This window comes from Benincasa hispida, chromosome 11 (assembly GCF_027475165.1).
Source record: "Benincasa hispida cultivar pf3 chromosome 11, pf3_genome.v1.1, whole genome shotgun sequence".
Classification (NCBI taxonomy): Eukaryota; Viridiplantae; Streptophyta; class Magnoliopsida; order Cucurbitales; family Cucurbitaceae; genus Benincasa; species Benincasa hispida.
This window is the reverse complement of record NC_143488.1, coordinates 34,054,437-34,067,118: the sequence shown is the minus strand read 5'-3', so window position 1 is coordinate 34,067,118 and position 12,682 is coordinate 34,054,437. Positions and strand designations below refer to the sequence as shown.

The 12,682-nt window shown below is 35.1% G+C and overlaps 2 non-coding genes across 2 annotated transcripts; one reads left to right on the top strand and one right to left on the bottom strand.

Annotated features, from left to right (window-relative positions):
* Positions 1-343: 343 nt before the first annotated feature.
* On the top strand, positions 344-450 carry LOC120092266 (small nucleolar RNA R71). Its single transcript, XR_005485975.2, has one exon. It is a non-coding gene; the product is annotated as a small nucleolar RNA R71 (small nucleolar RNA).
* A 3,949-nt stretch (positions 451-4,399) lies between these two features.
* On the bottom strand, positions 4,400-4,473 carry TRNAI-AAU (transfer RNA isoleucine (anticodon AAU)). Its single transcript has one exon. It is a non-coding gene; the product is annotated as a tRNA-Ile (tRNA).
* Positions 4,474-12,682: the final 8,209 nt, after the last annotated feature.

Below are 12,682 nucleotides of genomic sequence, written 5' to 3'. Positions count from 1 at the left end.
CCATCACCGCAAGCCGCACACCTTGCGATGTTTTGACTGATTGCGTTGGTTTGCCCACCTTGCAGTGTTGGGCTGCTGATCACCATTCCTTGGATCAAATTCATCATTGCGATCATTTGGTTTTGTAATGAAGTAATAGCACCATTGTTTGCGTCAGAGTCTTTAAGTCTCAATCTTTGGTCACTCTCTTCAGTCTTCATGGTTCTTGGAAATGCAATCCAGGATATTCTTCGCCTCATCATAAGTTTTGTCGAGCAGACCATCAACAGCTGCCGCATTGGCAGCGGTCTATGAAGCGGGATTCAAACCATGATAGAAAATCTCTATTTGAAGGCAATCTGGTAACCCATTATGCGGACAATCCTGGACCAACCTTTTAAACCTCACCCAAGCATCGCTGAGCGATTCATCCATATCTTGTTCAAAATTTGTGATCAGTTTCCTTCGTCTTGCGTTCTCGGTAGGTGGAAAATACTTCTTCATAAATTTCTCCACTATCTGCTCCTAAGAAGTGATCTCTCCCGGTTCGAGAGAATATGCCCATTTCCTAGCCTGTTCACAGAGTGAAAATGGGAACAACGTTAGTCGAACCTCTTCAGCAGAGATGTTCGGGAACACAAAAGTGTTACAGATTTCAATAAAACTTCAGAGGTGAGTGTGCGGGTCCTCGCCACACCTTCCTCTGAATTGACCTGCAGTCTAGATCATCTGCAGCATCATCGATTTCATTTCAAATCTGCTTCCGTTGAGGGCTGGCCTCATGATTCCCGGACAGAAATCATTGAGGTTTGGCAATGCATAGTCCTTGATGGGTCTATTGCGATCGTTTGCCAACTGAATTGGATTCGCCGTGACATTATTATCATTTGGTGCTCTATTTCCAGGCTGCTCCGCCATCTCTTCTTTGTCTGATTGTGGTTGCTGTTAGCGGTCTCTCAATTTTCATCTAAAAGTCCTCTCAATCTCCGGGTCATAATGCGCTAGAGATTGAGAGTTCTATAAAGAAATCAAAAAATTACCGTTAGCAAACTATCTTGCCGAAGTCCCCGGCAATGGCGCCAAAAACTTGGTGCTCGTATTTATGAAGTGGAAATATGAATGATATGCGTTGATGGATTTGCGTTATGCACTCAAGTTTCCCCAGCGGAATTCAAGTGTAAATTCCTCTGAGTTTCCTCGTAAGTCCAGGGTCAAACACAGGGACTTGTGAAAATAAATTACGTTGATAATTTTGATGAAAACTTTGTGGTAACCAAGTAAATAAATAAGTGTTGGGTTTGTTGTGTGCGTTAATAGATGCAATGAGTATGCGATGAACGGGTTGAGAAGATCTTTAGCTAGCGTTACTTGGGAATGCGTCAGACTATGTGATCATGTTACAACCATGCACAGCAAGTCATTTTCCAATGTAAATGCGATGCTCTTAAATCTAGGACGCATGTGTTGAATGCAAAATGTCCATAGAGCTCATCCCTAAGTCTCTACTCTTGTCCTATGCAATGATGCAAAATGCATGAAAGCAAGGTGACCGCATACAATCATATCCTATCTCTAGGATGCATGCTATGTGTTGATAACAAATAGTGCTCATTCCTAAGGGCATATCTCTCGCTTATGCGTTCTAATCTGGCTCTTCCGAGTCTAGATTCTAACCTGACCTTCCCAAGTCTAGATTCTATCTTTAGACTACCCTCCCGAGTATCTCTAATGGACGAATGAAGCATACATAAACAAGATAATCGCAAAGAATGAAGATTCCCTAGTTGTGCTAGCTAAATGCTTCTCAACCCATTCAACTAATTTAGCTACTCATGCGTGAATAACAGAGACTGAACAGATATAGAGATAGAAATTCCATTCTTATAAATGAGTTGAGTACAAAATGGCAATGGAAAGTAAAGGTAGAGAGACTGGTAGCAATTCATTACTGACCGAGGCTTTTTACATTGAAATCTCTATTCTGATCTAAAGATGTCCGCAGGCGTCGACCCTCTCTCTGTCCTTGGGGCTTCCGACGCTCTCCCAAGCTTACCGGAATGATCTACCAGCACAACTTCTTCCCTCGTATCCACGTTAAAATGAAAGAAAATTAAGAACACAGACGTGCGTCTTATGGAACAAAAGATTGTAAAAACTGTGAACCCCTTTTCTAAAGAATGCACTTGGTATTTATAGTCTATCCATGGTGAAAGGTGGCTTCTCTCTCCTAGTTGTACAGATGGGACCGCTTTAATTCCTGACTGATACGCCGCATAATTGTCACCAATAAAGTTGAATGTACTTTATGACCGTTTTCGGCTGTCAACTTAATTTTGATTCGATTGTCATCAGCTTTCTGTCCCATCGCTCTTAATTATCCTTTCACTCGGATGCGCTCACCATGTTGCGTTGACCAAGTTGCGGCGATCCTTCTCGGGCGAATGTTTGCGAGCACGATCAACACAAAGCCTTGTAGTGAAGTTGCGCTCGACCGATGATTTCCTATAATCGCAATCTTGCTTTGCGTTAACGCATATTCTGCACAAAAATGCAAAGATGAACTGTTCTAATGGGCTTAACGCATGCGACCACAATATTATAGAATTTATGCTTAATGGATGCAATTTAACATATTTCATCAACGCAATCCAACATTGTTTAAGAACTTAGCACTATGATAATGCATCTTTCTTCCCGTTATCACACCCCCAAAATATTAGGATGTGCACGATTGAACTAGGAAAACCACCGATTAAAGGTTTCTCTTTCTATTTTTTCCTTTTATTGAATATCAATTAGAGAATCAAAATGAGAATTATAAATAATGAAAAAAATTAATGATCCGAAAAGCAATAGATGATGCTGAGAAATAGAAGCGAACTTAAATTACCGATTTGGTAAGAAAAAGAAACCAACGACGGAAATGGCGAATGAGAAGACTGAGTTGCAATGTTGGACTGTATATGTATAAATTTGGACATAATTGTTATGTTGTCTATCTAATATATAAAAATAAAATTAATGATTGATAATTAATATATTAATGATTATTATTAGTAGATATTTTATAACCTATTTTTATATACATTTAGATATAGTTTTTTTTCTTTTTTTGGGAAAAAATATATGATCTATATTACTTTAAAATACTCCATTAAAAAACATTGAAAACACTATTTACTTTGGTAAACTATAAACATATTTAATTATCTTTTTAAAAGTAATTTTGAATATTAACATTAACATGATAGTTAAAAAATAATAATAATAATCCTATTACATTGATAAGATTAAAAAAAGTACAAATACGACTAATAGCAATATTAACATAAAACAAAATTTTAAAACATATGCAGAAAAATAACTAATACATGCATTTAAAATTTCTCTTTAAATCATGTGTTTGTCTTTCGTTGATGTTTACGGATCAAAGAACTTAGATTGAATGACATCCAATGACATACAACAAATATTTACAATTTCTATACGTTTAGACACCAAGTACATGTCAGACATTTTGTGTTGTGTCAATATGTGGATATCAATTTATGAAGAGAATTCTAGAATGAAAAAGTTGTTGTATATTAGTAATATAAGAAAGCTCCTTAGTATATATGTGAAAAATTAATTGAGATTTTACTGATTTTGGAATGCCAAAAATATTATAGATTATCACTTTCTAAACAATGTAATGATACAAAAATAATAATATTAGAGATTGTAACTCTTTATATGAAAAAATTAATTAACAATCATATCACAACGATAAAACTAAAAACTTTCTAAATGTTACATTGAAAAAATTATAAGAAACAATAACTATTATAAAATAACTTGAAAAATCTATTAAAAAGTTGATACCTATCATGGAGAATATTTGGTTGAAGCATCTTTTTTTCCTTTTTGGTACATAACACTACTTTCTATTCATACAAACTATTAGAAATTTCGAAAAAAATGATTGAGATATGAAAAGAGAGAAATTAAGAGGAAGAGACTCAAGCTTTGAAAGAAAATGTGTAAAGATTAGCTAGTTTATCAAGAAGTTGTTACACTATTAAAATTCCATTAGTAAATATAATTAAATGTATAGCCTAAGAATTTAAAGCCAAATTTTCAACATTCTAGTTTTTCATATTCCAACATAGAAAATTTTGATAATGTATAATCTACATTTTTGTTTTAATGTAAAAAAATTTAAATTTAAAATAAGATTTTGATAGTTATAACCTTCATCAAGAAGATCAAAAGCTTGAGAATATCATATATAGAAGTTATTTCATGACTCTGAGGTTTGATTTTTTTCGAGTAAAAGAAATAAAGTTGTTTAAGTGTGTGATTAGTGGATTTGTGAGGTTTAAGTTTAGTGTAGCCATAATCAAAATAGTAAGGGTAGAATTGTCAAAAAAAAAAAACTTTTTGGCCCATGTAGGTTTCGAACCTGCGACCTTCGCGTTATTAGCACGACGCTCTAACCAACTGAGCTAATAGGCCTAGTTGGAGGTGCATTTTATTTTTGTATTTAACTTTTTTTAATATCCAATCACTTTTAAAAAAATAAAAAATACTATCACCTTTTTAAAACAAATATTGTTCTGTGTGATATAATTTAGGTGTACATAAACTAAATGTGAGATTTAAGAAGATATGAAGCCAAATTGGGACCATTGCAAATCTAGAGATCAAAATTGAACATACCTAAAAAAAATTAATCTATTTTATTCTTCAAATTTAGATCTCGTAATTTTAAATTCGGAAGAAGTTAGTATAGTTCATATTTGAATGTTTTCAACAATATTTTTCAATAATAAAAATAATCAAGTGATAATGTAGAGATATACAATAGATGATCTTAGATTAATAAAATTTGTAAGTTAGAATTTTAAAGATTAAGATTGAAGTTTTCTTAGTAAGTTTCACTATGGTTTTGGCATATCTCTAAAGATGGGTCCTACGAATGTTAAATGTGGAACAAATTTGCTCTTAAGCACCATTATAGTTTTTTTAGGCAACATGCGGAAATCACAACCTAACCTCACTCATCAAGAATCGTAGAGAAAATACTATCTGGAAAAGAATCTTTTCAAATCAAATGATGACCTTAAGAGGATGTCAAAGTCGCAAAAGGATGAGTGACTTTATTTTTATCACAAGGAACATGACAAAAGTGAAGGATATTAATAAAGTTTCCCAAAAAAATAACGTCCTAAAGAAAGAAATGGATATCGGAGAGGAAGCAACCACCCTATTAGTGAAATTAGTGACCACCAGCAAATCAGAATCGACCACTAAAGATGGATTGGTCCCACACCATTTTCCTGCTTGATTGCTTTTAGGCCTTCCAAAAGAGCCTCAACTTCTAGAAGATTTCCCCTTCCTCTAAGTAAACATGCAACCACAAAAAAAACGCTAAACTTGAATGATCACGCACAATTTAGTCGAGCCCTCTTCTACCCTTACTGCACGACCATGCCACATCAACATTGAGCTTCCCATTAAGTTGATTTTTCAAAATCCATTTTAGCAATTTTTCTTGCCCCAAATAAAAATTTAACCTACGACTTCATTTAAGTTAAATAACATATAAGCGAGGAATAGAACTGATAATGTCTTGCCTAATGGTACATATTTTAATTAGTAATACTAAACTAAAAATCGAGTTGAACAAATCACCCAAGCTTTTAAATGAACAATTAAAAGTGTGTTTGGAATACCTAAACCGGATTTTGAAAAGAATTCATGTGTTTGGCAACTATGTAAACCAAATTTTGAAAAGATGAGTTTATAAAATGAATTGATTTAGGATAAACACTTGAAATCAATTTTTAGAAAAATGAATTTTTGAGTGTTTAATGATTGTTCGCACTAAGATTCTTGAGAAACTTGTTTCGTTGAGTTGAACTTGGTTTTCGTATTAATTTCAGCATAGCGAATGCAATCTTTAATACATAATCCTTTGGTGTTTTTTTTTTTTTTTAAAAAAACTATAATCTTTAATGTAACAAGTCAAGTTGTATACAAACATTATAGGACAATAAATAATGAATGTTAATTAAGGTTCAAGGTTAAATCTAGTTATTAGTAAACAAGTTCTAAGATTAAGCTATTAAGTTTAAAATTTGGCCTATAAATCTCTTTGGTTATTAAATAAGTAACAAATATAATACTGATTTGAAAATTAAGCAAGTATCCAAGTAAAGAAAAAAATCTAGAAAATAAATAATGACAATATAAGAACATTTTGAAGAAAATTGAAAAATAATAATAAAAAATAATATGTAGAAGGTTTAAGATAATAATGATATTTTTTTAAAATAAATAAATAAATATAAAAGAAGTTAAACATTAAAAAAAAAAGAGATAAATATAAAAAAAAAAGGATAAGCATAAAAAAAAGAAGATAAACATTAAAATAAAAGATAAAAATAAAAGAAAATAAACATAAAAAAAAAAAGAAAGGAAAAGATAAATATAAAAGTAGATAAACATAAAAAAAAAAGAGAAGTAGATAAATATAAAAGAAGAAAACATTAAAAAGAAAAAAGATAAAGATAAATATAAATATAAAAAAAATATTAAAATAAAAGAAAATAAACAAAAAAAAGAAGAAAATATAAAGGAAGATAAACATTTTAAAAAAATATATATATAAGAAGATAAATATATATAAAAAAAAGATGATAAATATATATAAAAAAAAGATAAACATAAACAAAAAAGAAGAAGAAGAAGAAGAAGAAAAGGAGGTCGGTTAAAACAACCCTATAAATAGAGAAGTAGGGCACTTTGTTGGAAAAAAAAACAAATGAATCAAGAGCATTTCAAGACCAAACCATAAGGAATAATTAGGTTTGTAGTAAAGGTAAATAGTTTATCTCACCTTCTCTTTAAGTGTTTTATGGTAGTGTACCTTTGTTATGTTACTTTATTATGTTCTTATTGTTATGTTGCATTACATGTTTAAAACACGTTTCTCTACCAGGGACCTCATGCATTATGTTTGTTCACGATTATGTTAAGATCAAGTTTTAATTAGGTATAGGTTATGCTTTCAGGGCTGGTAGGGCATGTATGGTTGCATCCCTCTAGGCCCAATCTTACATTATGTTTATGCTAGGGACTAGCAGGGTATGTATGGTTGCACCCCTCTAGTGCAAATGTAAGTTCTTCTGCCCTGGTAGAAAGATGAGGACTTAAACGATAACTAACCCATCTAATGATTAGCGGGTCATGCACTCAGTAGGGCCAGAGTCACATCTAACATCAACCACCTCATGTTATTATAAGTTTATGTTTTGGGTCCCAATCATATGTTTTCATGACATGTTGCATGTGACTGTGCATTTGGTCACTACCTTAAGAGAGAACTACTTACTGGGTATATTATATACTCATCCTATTCTACAGACTGTGTAGGTAAGGACATAATGTAGGTTGCATGATCAGACGTCGCTCAAGGGGTCAACCATCAAACTCACTATTTTTGTCATATATGCATTTTGTTCCACTACGCTAATGTTTTATGGATCATGGTGTTTTGTGAAAAAAAAAAAAAAATTGTATAGTTTTTCTACTTAATTAATAAAATTTTAGACATGTTCTTTTCAAATTTTTACCAAAATGCATCTGATGATAGGAAAACTCTAAGTATGCATGTCATAGCGGTCGGATCTTATTATGTAAGGGTCTGGTCGTTACAGTTTCGTATCAGAGCATTTGAGCCAAGTAGATTCTACTACATTAGAAGAGTCGTAGTATTTGATGGTTTAACTTGTTAAGTGATACCCACAGTTATGCCAAATACGTTGGTACCTTGAATTTTTAGACAAGTAACTTAGTAAATAATATAGCAAGCATAAGCATGAGTAAAAGAAGTAGGATTAGATTGCTTCATTATCATGAAAGAATGTGTGTACCAGATTCCACCACAACGAGCTCCAACATGATGAGGAAGACCTCAAAGTGAATCCACAGGAGTTCAAAATCAAGAAAATGAACAAACGCCTTACGTGTTACTTACATCAGATGCACTACAAATACTAATACAGAATATGAGTAATGGAAGCACAATCTCATCCACCACATCAATAACCAATCATACAAATGACTCGAAAATCATTTGAGAATTCAAGAAGTTCAATCCTTCAACATTTGATGGACCATCTATGGATCCAACTATAGCAGAGAATCTGATAACAGAAATAGAAACCATTTTCCGCCATATGAATATACCAAAATAACAAAAAGTAAATTGTGCTACCTTCATATTTAGAGGTGATGCAATGTTTTGGTGGGAATCCACACAAAGAACAATCAAAGGTTCGATCACGAGGTAGCAATTTAGTAAGGCTTTTTACAAGTATTTCCCTTTGACAGTGAGATATCAAAAGGAAGTGGAATTTCTTAATCTTCGTCAAGAGAACATGTTGGTGGCGGAGTATGAATGGAAATTTGATTGCTTGTCTCACTTTGTTCCTCGACTAGTAGACATAGAAGAGAAGAAGGTGGAAATATTTGGGGATTAAGAGAAGGCCTTTGGGGCACAGTTACTGCTTTTCGACACAAGGAGTATGCACTTTCCCTCAAGTCGGCCTTACTCATGGAAGTAGATCTTGCTGCCAAAACCTCAACTTTTGAACGAGGATTCATGCCAAATCAAAAGAGAAAATTCAACCAACAGGGCTTTCAACGTTCACAACAGCAAGCTAAAAATTCCCAAGGCACTCAGAGCATACAATCACAACAAAAGGGCCAAACATTCACATATCCTAAGTGCAGAAATTCTGGAAAACACCAAAAGGGGCAGTGTCTTCGAAACTTAGAAGTGTGTTTTAATTGTGGCCAGACGGGTCACTATGCAAAGGCTTGCCCAAAGCTTGTCACCCAAGTATCATCTGCCCAGACCACCCAGCCTATAAATAATAAGGTTACCGAACAGCAGAAAGGACGGGTGTTTGCTGCTACACATCAAGAGGCAGAGAACCAAGATGCAGTTGTTACAAGTACATGACCCATCCTCCGATATTATGTCTTCACTTTATTTGACTCGGCCTCTAGTCATTCATTCATCTCTACAACATTTTCAAAACATGCTCAATTACCATAAAATCCTTTAGGCTACATTCTATCCATAGCTACTCCTGCCAGAGTATCTATGTTGGCCAGCTCAGCAGTGGAAAATTGCGAGTTGTCAGTATAAAGACATAAACTAGGGGTGACTCTTATCATCCTAGACATAAGTGATTTTGTCATAATACTAGGTATGGACTGGTTAGCTGCAAACTATGCAAGGATAGAATGCCATAATAAGGAGGTCATATTTACCTTTCCAACAGGAATAAAATTTAAATTTAAGCCCTCTAATACACAACCAGTCCCAAGAATAATTTCAACCTTAAAAACTAAGAATTTGCTCAACCATGGGGCTTAGGCATATCAAGCAAGCGTGATGGACTCACGAAACCCAAAAGATGATATTAAGGATATTCATGTGATAAGAGATTTTAAAGATGTATTCGCAAGAGAGCTTCCAGGTTTACCACCTAGTCGAGAAATAGAATTATATATAGACCTACTCCCGGAGCTGAACCAGTATCTGAAGAACCATATAGAATGGCACTTGCGGAGTTGCAAGAATTCAAAATACAATTACAAGACTTGTTAGACAAAGGATTTATACGCCCTAGCGTGTCTCCATATGGAGTACCTATCTTATTTGTTACGAAAAAGGACGGATCAATGCGTTTATGTTTAGATTATCGAGAGTTGAATATGACAATAAAGAATGAGTACCCACTCCCACGCATTGATGACCTATTTGAGCAATTACAAAGAGTCTCAGTATTCTCTAAAATAGATTTACGATATGGATATCATCAACTGTGAATCAAGGAGTCTGATATTCCCAAGACTGCTTTTTGAACAAAATATGGGCATTATGAGTTCGTTGTGATGCCCTTTGGATTAATAATACCCCAACAACCTTCATGGATTTGATGAATAGAATTTTTAAGGACTATCTTGATAATTTTGTGATCGTATTCATAGATGATATCTTGGTCTATTCCAAGTCTAAGACAGATCATGAAAAACATCTGAGGGACGTCCTTTCCATATCGAGAAATAAGAAGTTGTATGCCAAATTCTCCAAGTTGCCTACCAGGGCATATTGTAAAATAAGAAGGAATCTCAGTCGATCCTGCTAAGATTGAAATAGTTAGCAAGTGGCCTCGCCCAACAACGGTCAGTGAAGTGCGAAGCTTTCTTGGATTAGTAGGATATTATAGACGATTTCTAAAGAATTTCTCAAGTATAGCATTACCCTTAACTAACATCACCAAGAAGAATAATCCTTTTGTCTAGAACCAAGCATGTGAATAAAGCTTCGAGGAACTAGAACAAAGGTTGACTACAACCCTTATTCTCACTATACCTGATGGATCAGGGGGCTAACTACCTACAGTGACACATCAAAAAAGGGGTTTGGTTCTGTCTTGATGCAACATGGCAAGGTAATAGCATATGTTTCAAGACAACTTAAACCTTATGAACAAAACTATCCTATCCATGACTTAGAGTTAGTTGTCATAGTCTTTGCTTTAAAGATATGGAGACATTACTTATATAGGGAAAAGATCCAAATCTATATAGATCATAAAAGCCTTAAGTACTTCTTTACCCAAAAGGAATTAAATATGAGGCAACGAAGATGGCTTGGTCAAAGACTACGACTGTGAGATCCTCTAACATCCAAGAAAAGCTAACATTGTAGCTGATGCTCTTAGCCGAAAGTCAGCTCACACGGCAGCTCTATGTACCATCTCCAAACATATAATGGATGACCTGGAAAGAGTTGAGATCTCACTAATACCAGAAACCATCACAACTCGAATAGGACAACTAACTGCAAGTACAACTTTAAGGCAAAGGATAATTGATGCACAACAAACATATAAGTACCTAAACAAACAAGTATGGTAAGAGAATGAAGAAAACAATGAATTCTCTACAGCCCTAGACTCTGCATTTTTCTACCATGAACGTCTATGTGTACCAGATGATGAAGAAATCAAGAAAGAACTACTGAACGAAGCCCATGAGTCATGCTTTTCAATACATCCTGGGAGTACCAAGATGTATCAAGACCTGAAGGCACATTATTGGTGGCATAACTAATGACATGCAGAAATGCATGTCATCTTAGGCTTTTTACTTAGAATTATGAAGGTTGTTAGGTAGAATATGCGTCGATCATGATAGGAATTCACAAGAATATGATCTTGCGTCGATCAGCATGTCGAATCTCAGCTAACCCGTTATTTTGCGTTAATTATGCATTCAATGTTCTATTTTTGTAGCCAATGCAGGAAATGAACGCAAAGATGAAAACTGGACCATCGAATAGACGACCGCATGCGGAGAACCACTCCATCGTAAGGCAAACGCATCGATCAACGCATGGATGTTGCAGTAACCAGCCATATGCATCCATCGCATGGGAGTTGCGCTCGTCAAGCGAATCTGGTCATCATGTAGAGTTATGGTGTTAAGTGAATGCGGCCATTGAATGATTGCGGCTACGTGACAACGCATTCTAATGGGATCAACACAAGGTAGGTGGAATGAATGCATCAACGCATCTACCTCAAGAAAATCCAAAGATGATGTTGACATTTCACTTACCACGCCGTTAGTGGCAGAGGTTTAGAAAGGACGAATGCGCCAAATGTCAGACTCAGAGTAGTCCAATTAATGCTGTCGGCGACCAAAGCTCTATAAATAGAGGTCGATGAGCTGAAATTCAATCATCCAGAGATTAACCCTCAACCGGGGATTTTCCCCGCGATCCAGACAAACGCGTGAGAAGATGGCTGAGAGTTCTTCACCTCCTTCATCCATTCCGAGTGACGACCGGAGTTAGATCTCGAGAGAGTCAGCTCCTCCGCTCATCCATGGCACCACCGGCAGACTTTACACACATCCGCTAGAAGCAGAGTTTTGCTTCCAGTCGGTCATTTCTTTTTCCTTCTTTTCCTATATTGTATTGTATGATATATTGAATTAAGAAATTAATACAATGTGTTTTTCAATGCATTTCTCTATTCCTTCGACTTCATCTCCGTCTTTTTACTTAGCATCTTTACATTCATTGCAACACTTAGTGGGATTGCTTGGGTATTACATACTTAGTAATGTGGATCAGGGATATGAAGCATATAGCGACCCACCGAGACGTGTGTGTTGCGCGAATGTGTGAGTAACCTTATTTGCTTAGTGTGAAGTTGCTGCAATGCGTGTCTACAAGCTAACGCATTGCTTGTCTATGAGTGAGTCAGCAACAGTCAACGACCCGAGAGGGTAAGTGGTTGGACGCATTAAACAAGGTATGCATTGTTCACTAAGGATAGTTACAACCGTAGGTCAGCAAAGTTTATGCGATTGTCTTGCATTATGTATGCTTCATTCTTCCATTAGGGATACTCGGGAGGGTAGTCTAAGGACAGGATCTAGACTTGGGAAGGTCAGGTCAAAATCTAGGCTTGGGAGAGCCAGATTAGATCACATAATACAAGAGATAGGTGCTTAGGAATGAGCACTATTTTTTATTAATGCATCGCATGCATTCTGTGGACGCGGTATGCGATGCATGTTCCTAAGATATGCATTAATAATCATGCGCCGATGGTCATGCATTAGACTGATA